The sequence below is a fragment of the Eucalyptus grandis genome, chromosome 7 (genome assembly GCF_016545825.1).
Source record: "Eucalyptus grandis isolate ANBG69807.140 chromosome 7, ASM1654582v1, whole genome shotgun sequence".
NCBI lineage: Eukaryota > Viridiplantae > Streptophyta > Magnoliopsida > Myrtales > Myrtaceae > Eucalyptus > Eucalyptus grandis.
Window position 1 is genome coordinate 5457534 of NC_052618.1, and position 9728 is coordinate 5467261.

Sequence of the window (9728 nt, forward strand, 5' to 3'; positions counted from 1 at the left end):
GATTGTAACCCAAGAAAATATAGGGAATGGAGCGGAAATCTATCGTATGGGCATTATAATGACGTGACACCGAAAGATTTTTAAGAAGGAATAATGCAGAGGATGATTGTAAACCATTTGAAAGGGGGAGACAAGATTATTGACCTTGGATGGCATCTGGTTGATGAGGTCGACCACCATTTCGAATGCGTAGTGCCAGTATTGGTGAGGGACAAAGCCATGAGCTAATAATGTTAAACCAGTTTCAACTATATACTGTGATAATGTTCAACTACCCCTTGCTATTCATGGGTATGAAGGGCAGAAATTGGTGAGCAATACCAATTTTCGAGAAAAAGGAGGGCATGACATGAAATTCCCCACCCTAGTTTGTTTGAATGGCTTTTATTTTTTGTGAAAAGTGACATTCGACAAGAGCTTGGAAAGTAAGAAAAATGAAGTAAATATCTCACTTTTCTTTAAGAGGATAATACCAAATAAATTTGGTGCAATCTTCAACAAAAATAATGAAATAACAATAACCATTAGTTGAAACAACATGAGAAGAACTCCAAACATCACTATAAATTAAATCCAATCAAACTATGAGTTGGAGATTCAACGAAGACATTATTTTCAAGTGCAAATTTTTGAATCAAAAGTAAACACTTAGAAATATCAGGGACATGAAGAACATCATTTAAATGTAAAGAAAGATTTGAAATAGAGGAGGGAATATAATAAGTACCAATATTAGTGATTTTGAGACCCTTACCTTTTTCGACATGTAGTTGATCTGATCCATTATAAGCTTTGTAGGAAGAGAGGGATTGTATAAGGCATAACATGGTGTAAGGCACCCATGTTAGGGTACCAAGGTAGGGTGTTGGTAGGTGTAGGTAAATGAGGGGGGGCTTAGGTTGGCATTGGGAGAATAAGAGGGTTGAGAAGATGAAGTAGAAGAAGGGGATGTGTAGGCGGTGGATAATAAGGTATATCTGGAGGACGATAGTAGCATGTGGCAATAGTGTGATTTGTATGTTGACAGATGGAACACCATAATTGACCATGTTAAAAACCATGGGTACCATGACCATAGCCAAAGTGGCGATCGCAAACCCCGCGACCTCTAGACTGACCATGGCTAGAGAAAAGAGGAACCAAGAGGGGTGGAGGCATTTTGTCGAGTAGAGTTGGCTATAGCAAAGTTAACTTGAGAGGAAGGCTTGTAGATCTACAACTTCTAGAAGGCCTTAATGCTCTCCGTAAACGAGATTTTTTTTAGAATGACCAAGTAATATAGGAACAATGTCTTGGAGATCAGATTGGAGGCCGTAGAAGATATGGACATTGAAATCCTCTGGTTCAAGAGGCTTGCCTACAACACCCATCTCATCGACAATGGATTTAGCACGTTGGAGGCAATCAATAACTGATTTGTCATGTTTCTGTTGCAGATGCTGAAGACTGAGATGAAGAGAAAACACTTGTGTAGCGAAAGTTGAGCCAAAAGAGGCATTGAGAGCATCCCAGATGGCTTTACTAGTTGGTTTACTTATAATTAGAGGTAAAATGATTCTGAGAGGGATGCAATTAGAAGACTCTTGATGGAAGCGTTTTGTTATTGTCAGAGAGCTACTTGGGGCTGCATTAGAGGGACACATTTTGGTTCTATCAACATGGTCATAGAGGTTTTGTCCTTTGAGATACGAGATGACCCATGCTTTTGATAACAAGTAATTGGATGCTTTGAGACTTAGAGAAAGGAAGTGGTGAACAGATCCAAATGGAGGAAGTGTGGAAGCGGGGTTTATAATGGCAATAATGGTGGTGGTGGCGGGAAGATTCTCTAGGGTCATGATGACCGCCCTTGTAGGGAACAAAAAAGGAGAAGAACGGTAGGGTTGAAAGTGGCGTTAGCCTTACATGGCTCTTGATATCATGTTGAGACAGAAATTATTGTGTATTTCCATTAAGCTTAAGTGAGTATTTATATACCAAAAGTACGTTACGAAAGATTTGCTTTCAAGAAGAGAAATACATCAATTAGAAAACTTTCAAACTTCTAAAAATTCCAAAACTTCCAAACCTGATAGCTCCATATTTAGTTGATAAGCAGCAGCATTGTCATCAACTCAGTTTGTACTTTAACATCTATTCCCGTGTTGTTTGCACGAGCTGATAGACTTCTCTAGTGCCTCCGCTGCTTCGGACAATTCGAGCAAGAACTTTTGAATAAGGTTTTGGATTATCCAAATTACTCGGTTTAATTTGGAAAAAACAATATCAAAACAAAAGATGGTCGTGGGCATTCAAAGCAGAAATGCGACATCATGATAATAAGTCGAAAGCTGCTAAGATACTCGGGTGCTAAAGAATGTCTATGGTGCTCCTTCTTCGCCAACTCACCTCACGTAAAGATGACGAAGCATTCAACAAGGACCATGCATCAATCTGAAATGCACAAACCCTACTTTAAATATGGAGCAACTGTCTACCGGGGCTGATAATAGAGACGATATGCGAGCCAAAAGGCGGGACCATAAAGAAGAACATTTACAGCGGAGGCAGGAATAAAGCTGACCAATACTAGTGCCAATTGTGAGATTTTATGAGACCGTTACGGATTTGCTAAAAAAATAATCAAAGTCAAGCTTAAAAAAAAAAAAAAAATTTCTCTAGTTAAAGCGCTCTCCTCGACAAAAGGAGTCTTTGCTTGCTATAAATAGATTTCTAAAAATACTAACAAGACAAGTGGAAGATCGAATTCCTCCCTTTCGAGTCCGAGCTTTCAAGTAGCCTCTGGAGTGGAGTGGTGGGATTCGATCTATCATTTCTTATTTCTGTCCCTAAGATATCTGCTCAGCAACAGCTAGAGAAGTATAACTTATCCTTTTGGTTCAGAAACTGGGTCTTTGGACGGTCGCTTCTACCGAATGAATTTGCTAATAGATACGGTGAAGAATTCAGTTCTCAGATCTCAAAGATTTGACAATTTCAAATCCTCATGTCGGATGGAACCTTTCGAACCAAATTCCGGGTATAAAGTTTTGGTTAATGAAGCCAGGCCACCAGGAAGAAATTTTATAGAATCTTTGAAAACGAAGAGGAGTTTTTTTGTCAAGATAGACTAATAACTTATAAAGTAGATGATTCCTAAACACTGATTTAATACGATACTTAATTCCTTTGTTAAGAAAATATTTGATTAATATAATACCATCAAATCGTCTTAAATTATAAAAGTAAATAGTTCAAATATTTTTATTACCTTTAGTTGTCCTAACAACTTTTAGATGCTCTACAAAGAGAAAAATAGGAGTCGATTACTCCTATCTTTAAAATAATTTATTAGCCCAATAAGGTCTTCACTTAAATAAGTTATTTAAGAATCACGCTTCGAAGCAAGCTTTTCACCAAGTCAAACCACTAGGAAAGTGATGCTAGTGCTAATAATGAGATTTTGTGGAATAATTGTCAACTAGTTTTTAAGATTTTTTTTGGTCATAGACTAGCTATTAAGATGAATGTGTGGTTTATCATTAACTAGGAAGGTAAATAAAAAGTTGTTAGATGAATGCTTTATTTATAATTAATAATTCTAATACCAATGATCCATTTCACGAAGTGCTTAGATCCATATGAGAAGATAATGTTTTGAAGTATCTGGTTGAATAAGACGCCTTTCTTTCCTTCTTTATTTTTTAGAATTTTTATTCCCACAATCAATCTTTAATGTTGTTATTTCTTCAATTAAAATCTTTACTCGCTCTCTGAATTCTAAGAAACTGGAACTAATTAATCGCTAAATAGAGGGCTGGTAGCATGTTTTACCAGCATATCTTATGTCAAACTTCAAGTCTTTTGTAATCGGTAATTGCATAATTCTCAACCCAAAATAATAAAACTAACTATAGTTTTTCGTTTTATGTTGTGATAATAAATTAATAAGATATGTAGGTTAGGTGTGCTAGCCTTTTCGATGTAACTCATCCTATCTTTTTCCCACCTTTTTTTTTCTGTGTGTAATTTTAATATTGGAGTTAAAACACAAAAAATGATAAACAAACGTACACTTTTCCAAGTTCCAAGCCACTTGGCAATAGAATAACCACAAAGTCAATCCGTGATTAGTTGCAATCAATTATGTGCATGCTAAAGTCTTGCGATTCCCCCCCATTAATTAATTCTTTCAATCCGCCACTTCCAAAGTGCATTTAAAGCAATTCGTTATTATTATTATTATTATTGTTTATACATTGTTCTGAAAGTTGCCGCGCTTATTATCAGGCAGAAATCCCAAAGCCAAGTGAATCTTTCACCCAGTGTGTTTTTTCTCACCACAACTTGGTTCAATTGGACAAAATAGCGGGACAAGAATGGCACTGTTAATGTCTCCTCGGACATGAGCTCTAGAGTTCAAATTACATTGATCATGCTTCAATTTCAAGTGGTGGTCAAGGTACAAAACCTAACTTAGAGCCGATGCTAGCCTCTCCGAATCATCAACTGAATCAAACCTCTTCAATTAGTGTCACATAAATTGATTTTTCCATGTACACGTGGATCAGGACTGTAAACGCAAGGGAGCATTTGGATGGATTGAGTTGATGGATCGGCGTGTTCTCATGTGTGATGGTAAATATCCGATCTTCTTCAAGATGAGGATGTATGTGTTTTCATTTTCTTAGAATTGAGCTAGCAAGTGCTCAAGCAAGTGTTAACCATAATGTGTCGCAACTGGTTGTAATCTATCCAAAGTCCTTTTGGCACCATTATATCTTTTGCTTATCACTAATTTGCAACAATTTTCTAAGATTCACCTTTGAACCCTTTTAGATATGTAATTTCAACGAAATCAATATGAACTGATATGAGAACGAGGATCATCCTCTTCTGCGTTTGCTTTTTGCGAACCGCGATGTACGAACTGCATCTTCTTCAGTTTCATCGCTGATCATTTATGTGGTTTCAAAAAAATAAACAATGAATTCTACCCTGAAATAACCCTCTTTTGATAGTAATAAATAGGAAAAATGACCCAAATGACTTTTAAATTTTGACCTATTGTGCAATATTATCCCTAATCTTCTAATTTATTTAATGAAGTTCTTGAACTTTTGGTAAATGTTTAATGGACTTCTTCATTGGTCAAACACAAATTAAACAGTGTTTCAAGAAGTGGATTAATATATGCTGAGTTGGATCATTAATAATGATGTCGACCATGTTCATCATTTTATTCATCTACTTTAGAAAAGGAAAAAGAATTAGGGCATTAAAATGTCCAGCATTATTTGATAATGTGTATTATTATATCTTGAATTAAACTAAATATCTTACGTTAAAAATCCATGTGTGATTTAATTTTTTGTTCTACTGTTCAAACGTAATGGTTTAGAAGTCATATTACTAGAGTTTGTTAACTTTAATTAACGGAAGAACGACATTAAATATTTTCATATAGTTTAGGAGCTAGATTGAACATTCTAATCTAGAGACAACATTGTATATTAAAGCAAAGTTTAGGGATTAATTGGGTCATTTTCCATTATAAATACAATTGTCTCCTGTATATGAGCTTGCAACTGCATAAAGGACATTCACACGTCATTATTTCATCATTTTTTGCTAAAATATGCATCACAGCTCACAACATATTACTAAGCATTACTGCAGATGGAGTTATAGCGAATTATGGCTCTTCGTGAGAGATTTAAAAAAAAAAAAAAAACGGAAGCCTTTAGAAGATATTAATATGTATTGAATTTTCTAGACATTAAGGTAATTATGCATATATCTGTTATTGCTTGCACAAAAAAATTAGTTAGATCGTCGACATGAGTAGGCACGTGACTTAAGGACAAGTGATTATCAATGCTAGACACATAAACTATTGTTGATGATCTCTAGCTTAAGAAATCGAATAATATAGGGATCAATTACTCTCCTTACTTGGAGTGCCGATTTACTTCTTGGATCTATAAAAAATCCAAGGTTTATGTTGTGGTTGAGTGTCGCGACCTCTTTTTTTTCGGCGCCACATCTGGGGCGGGCGCCTTGCGGAGGCTAATGGCTCGGCTGAAATTAGTTATGTCCGGACTCTCCCAAGTCCACCAATTCACGACTTTAATAGTCTGAGTTTTTAACCTGTAAATCAATTTTTAAAATGGAGTCGCCACTAATCGATTTGGGGTGGGTTGATTAGAAACCCAAGTGAAATATCGGGAGAAATACTCAATCCTGCGCAACTAGAGAAATTAGGATCGGGGACTTGATTACACTAGTTAATCACTAATGCCCTTTCGGTACCTAATCTTGTTTAAACCCTAAGGCTTTTTGGATTTTGAGGGATTTTCCATGCATTTTTTGGGAGGAAAACATTTTTGAGTATTTTTCTAATTTTTGGATATAAAAGGGATTTTTTTGGACCTTTTTTGGTATTTTTGGAAAAAAAAATACAGGTCTTTTTGGCTTTTTCTGATTTTTTTGGCTTTTTTTTATGAATTTTTGGTATTTTTTGGATTTTTGGCATTTTTGAAAATATGAAATATTATTTATTTTTTTTGGAAAATAAAATATTTTTTGATTTTTTTTTTGGAAAATAAAATATTTTTTGATTTTTTGGAAAATAAAATATTTTTTACTGTTTTTCTTAATATTTTTCGAAAATGAAACATTTTTTGATTTTTTTGAAAATAAATAAATTATTTATTATTTATTTATTTAAATATTATTTTATATTAAAATAATATAAAAATGACCTGGGTCGGATCCGCGGGTTGGGTTCGACCCGGGTTGACGACCCAAAACGTGGACGGGCCTGCGTTGCGGGCTCGACTCAGATTTTTTTTCTTTTTCTTAAAAACTCAGCCCACACACACGGAATTGGGCCTATTAAAAAAAGGATGCTCGGCTCGCGGAGAAGCCGGCCTTGCGTAACCCTCGGAGTGCCGGGTCACACGCCCGACCCGAGGACCCACTCCCCGCCGCGAAACCCTACCCAACCCGACTCCAGCACCCGACTTGACTTCCGCCGCCCCTTAAATCGTAGAAACCCTACCCGTTTTCCAAACCCGGATCCGCTTCGTGACCCAGAAATCGCAAATCCTAGGGTTTGCGAATCCGCGGTGCCGAAGGGGGAAACACTTCGGCGCACGACGGTGGTGACAGCAATCGATGACAACGGCGAAGTGGTGATAGCACGGCGACAACGGCTATGGAAGGGGGCTACAATGAACGGCAGGGACGACGGCTACGGGCTTTTTACCTTGTGACAGCCTCAATTTTCAAATTTGTTTTCGATTAAATAAATCGGGCCTTTCATCGAAACGCTAATAGTGCTATTCTCTGAGCTGATCACTCACGAGATAACTGGACTATTTTAAATGCAATTAGGGAATCTAAATGCAATTGGACTTGAGAATTCGACCAAGAATCGACTACTCAACCGTGTTGATCCAGAAGGGTCATTACGGATCGTCGAGATCGATCGAAATCGAGATATGTCGATTCGACCGAGATATGTGATCAAATTGTGGGTGATTCCACTTTATTGAAAAATTCTCATCGATCGGCACTAAATTGATTTTTTTTTTATCGTTTTGGTACTTGGTGCCCGTAATTGAAATCCTCGAGATTTTCACGACAACTGAGAGTCGCTAATGTGTCGAAGATGTACTTTGTGACTCAAGATAAATCGATCACATGTCAATTGCACCAAAAAAAAAAATTCATAAAAGTTACCCGGTAAACTAAGTCACGCTAAAAGCGCTGATTGAAAATAACCGTGAAGTTGAACCCGATTTCAAAAATTGAAAGTCCTGATGTGTCACAAGCTATTTTAGGAACGTCGACTCACTCTCCGAGAAATTTTCAGAGATTCCGGGATTTTTGCGGAAAATCGATACGGACGTTGCGGAAAATTAAGAGAAATTCATTTGGACTGAATTTAATCGAGTTTGGACTTTCAAGCCAAACCTGTGAGTGTCAGGGATTTATAGAAAATCGTTCGGAATTTTTCTTCATCGAGATTGGACCTCAATTTGGGAAATTGAGTGAAGAAATTTATCCTAAAAATTTATGAAATTCGGATCAATAATTGGGGATGGAATTTTGCACTTAAATTGGGTTATTTTGGTGGATAAGTGATTGGAAAGTAATAGGGAACATCCAATTAATGGAGTGGCTAAGGTTGTTGACTAATATTCCCTTTTTGGCTGGCTTCTACCTCACGATTCATCCCCCTCCTTCGGACGCTCACAGCCGCACACTCACCACAGCGTCCCTTCTCGTCCGTGTGCTACTTCACTTTCATTTTCATTGTTCAGCTCCTGCTTTCATTTTTTTCCTTTTTCCTTCGCTCAGCAAAGTCCACTGAGCTGCTCCCCACGAAGATCGAAGCCACAACCCACCGATCTTCTCTCTCTCGTGGCTGTCCCCAAGCTAGTCAATTGCAGCGATTTTCTTCAAGTTAGTTGACCCAACTTCCTTGCCCACGATTCCACCGTCTACTTCTTCACCGCTTCGTGCCTTCAAGTCAGCTCACCAAGGTCAGTAGCAACGGCCGTTTGTTGACCCGTTGCTCGCGCCTCCCCACCCATCTGCCGTAGCCTCATCTCCTTTCATTTTTTTTTAATCTCCACTGAAATCCAGCTTCAAGTGGCGTGCATGGCTCGGTCAATCTTTTGCCAGGGAAGCCCCCACTGTTGACCACCAAACGCCCCCTTCTCCACCAGCTCTTGTCGTCCACCCACAGTCCTCACGCCGCCCATCATCTCCAACGATTTCATTTCTTTGGCCAGCTCGACGCCAACGAATCTCTCAGCTCCGTTCCTGTTTCGGTTGTTCCCGTATCCAGCTGCCAGCGAAGCCCGCTCGTGGATCAGCAGTAACGCATGAAGCCCAACTTCATTTCTTCAGCCCGTATCAGCCCAGCGATTCGAGTCCAATTAATTGGGTCTTCAGCCCAATTCATCAAGGACCAATTCCAGCAAGTCAATTGAAGCCCAAGTCCACCGAAGTTTAGCCCGCGAATCAAGTGAAGCCCAGCCCAAGTTGGAAACAAATCTCAGATTTGGGCTGAGATTTGTTGGGCCAAGTTTAGGCCCGGCCCAAGTTTGTTGACGCCGCCGAAAATTAAGGTTTTAGCCGCTGTCGCGCCGTCGTTGCGGTGAACCGGTTTCCGCAATTAACCGGTGAGTTTATACTCTAAACTCTGCTTAGTAGGCTAATAACGTTTAAGGGGTGTTTAGATTTATTTTATTAGGAATTAGGTGGTTAGTTAGATTAAATTAGAAATGTAATTATTTAATTGAGCATGTTAGGCGGTTAACATGGTTTAGCTAAGGCCTAAATAAAGTGTACTATTTATCTAGAAGGGTTCGGGAATTTTCTGAGTCCGTATTAGTTATTAATTTAATGATTCTGGCCTAGGTTAGTATTTTTAGAATTTAAATTGATTTATTTAATTAATTTCAGTAATTATTTAATTATTAATTATTTTTCCGGAAATTAGGCCGGGATAGCCGGTGACCGGAATTTCGTGCTGATTTCAATTGTGTGGTTAATTTATGCAATTGAATGTTAAATTATGCAATTTGAGTACTGATTGGATTTTTAGTATTTAATTCCAAAAATTGTGAATTTCCAATATTTATTCAAAAAATCCCAAGTGTTGGGTTTGACACCGAAAATGGCTTTTAGTACTATATGAAATTGTGGGATTTCAAAAAGGATGAATATCACTT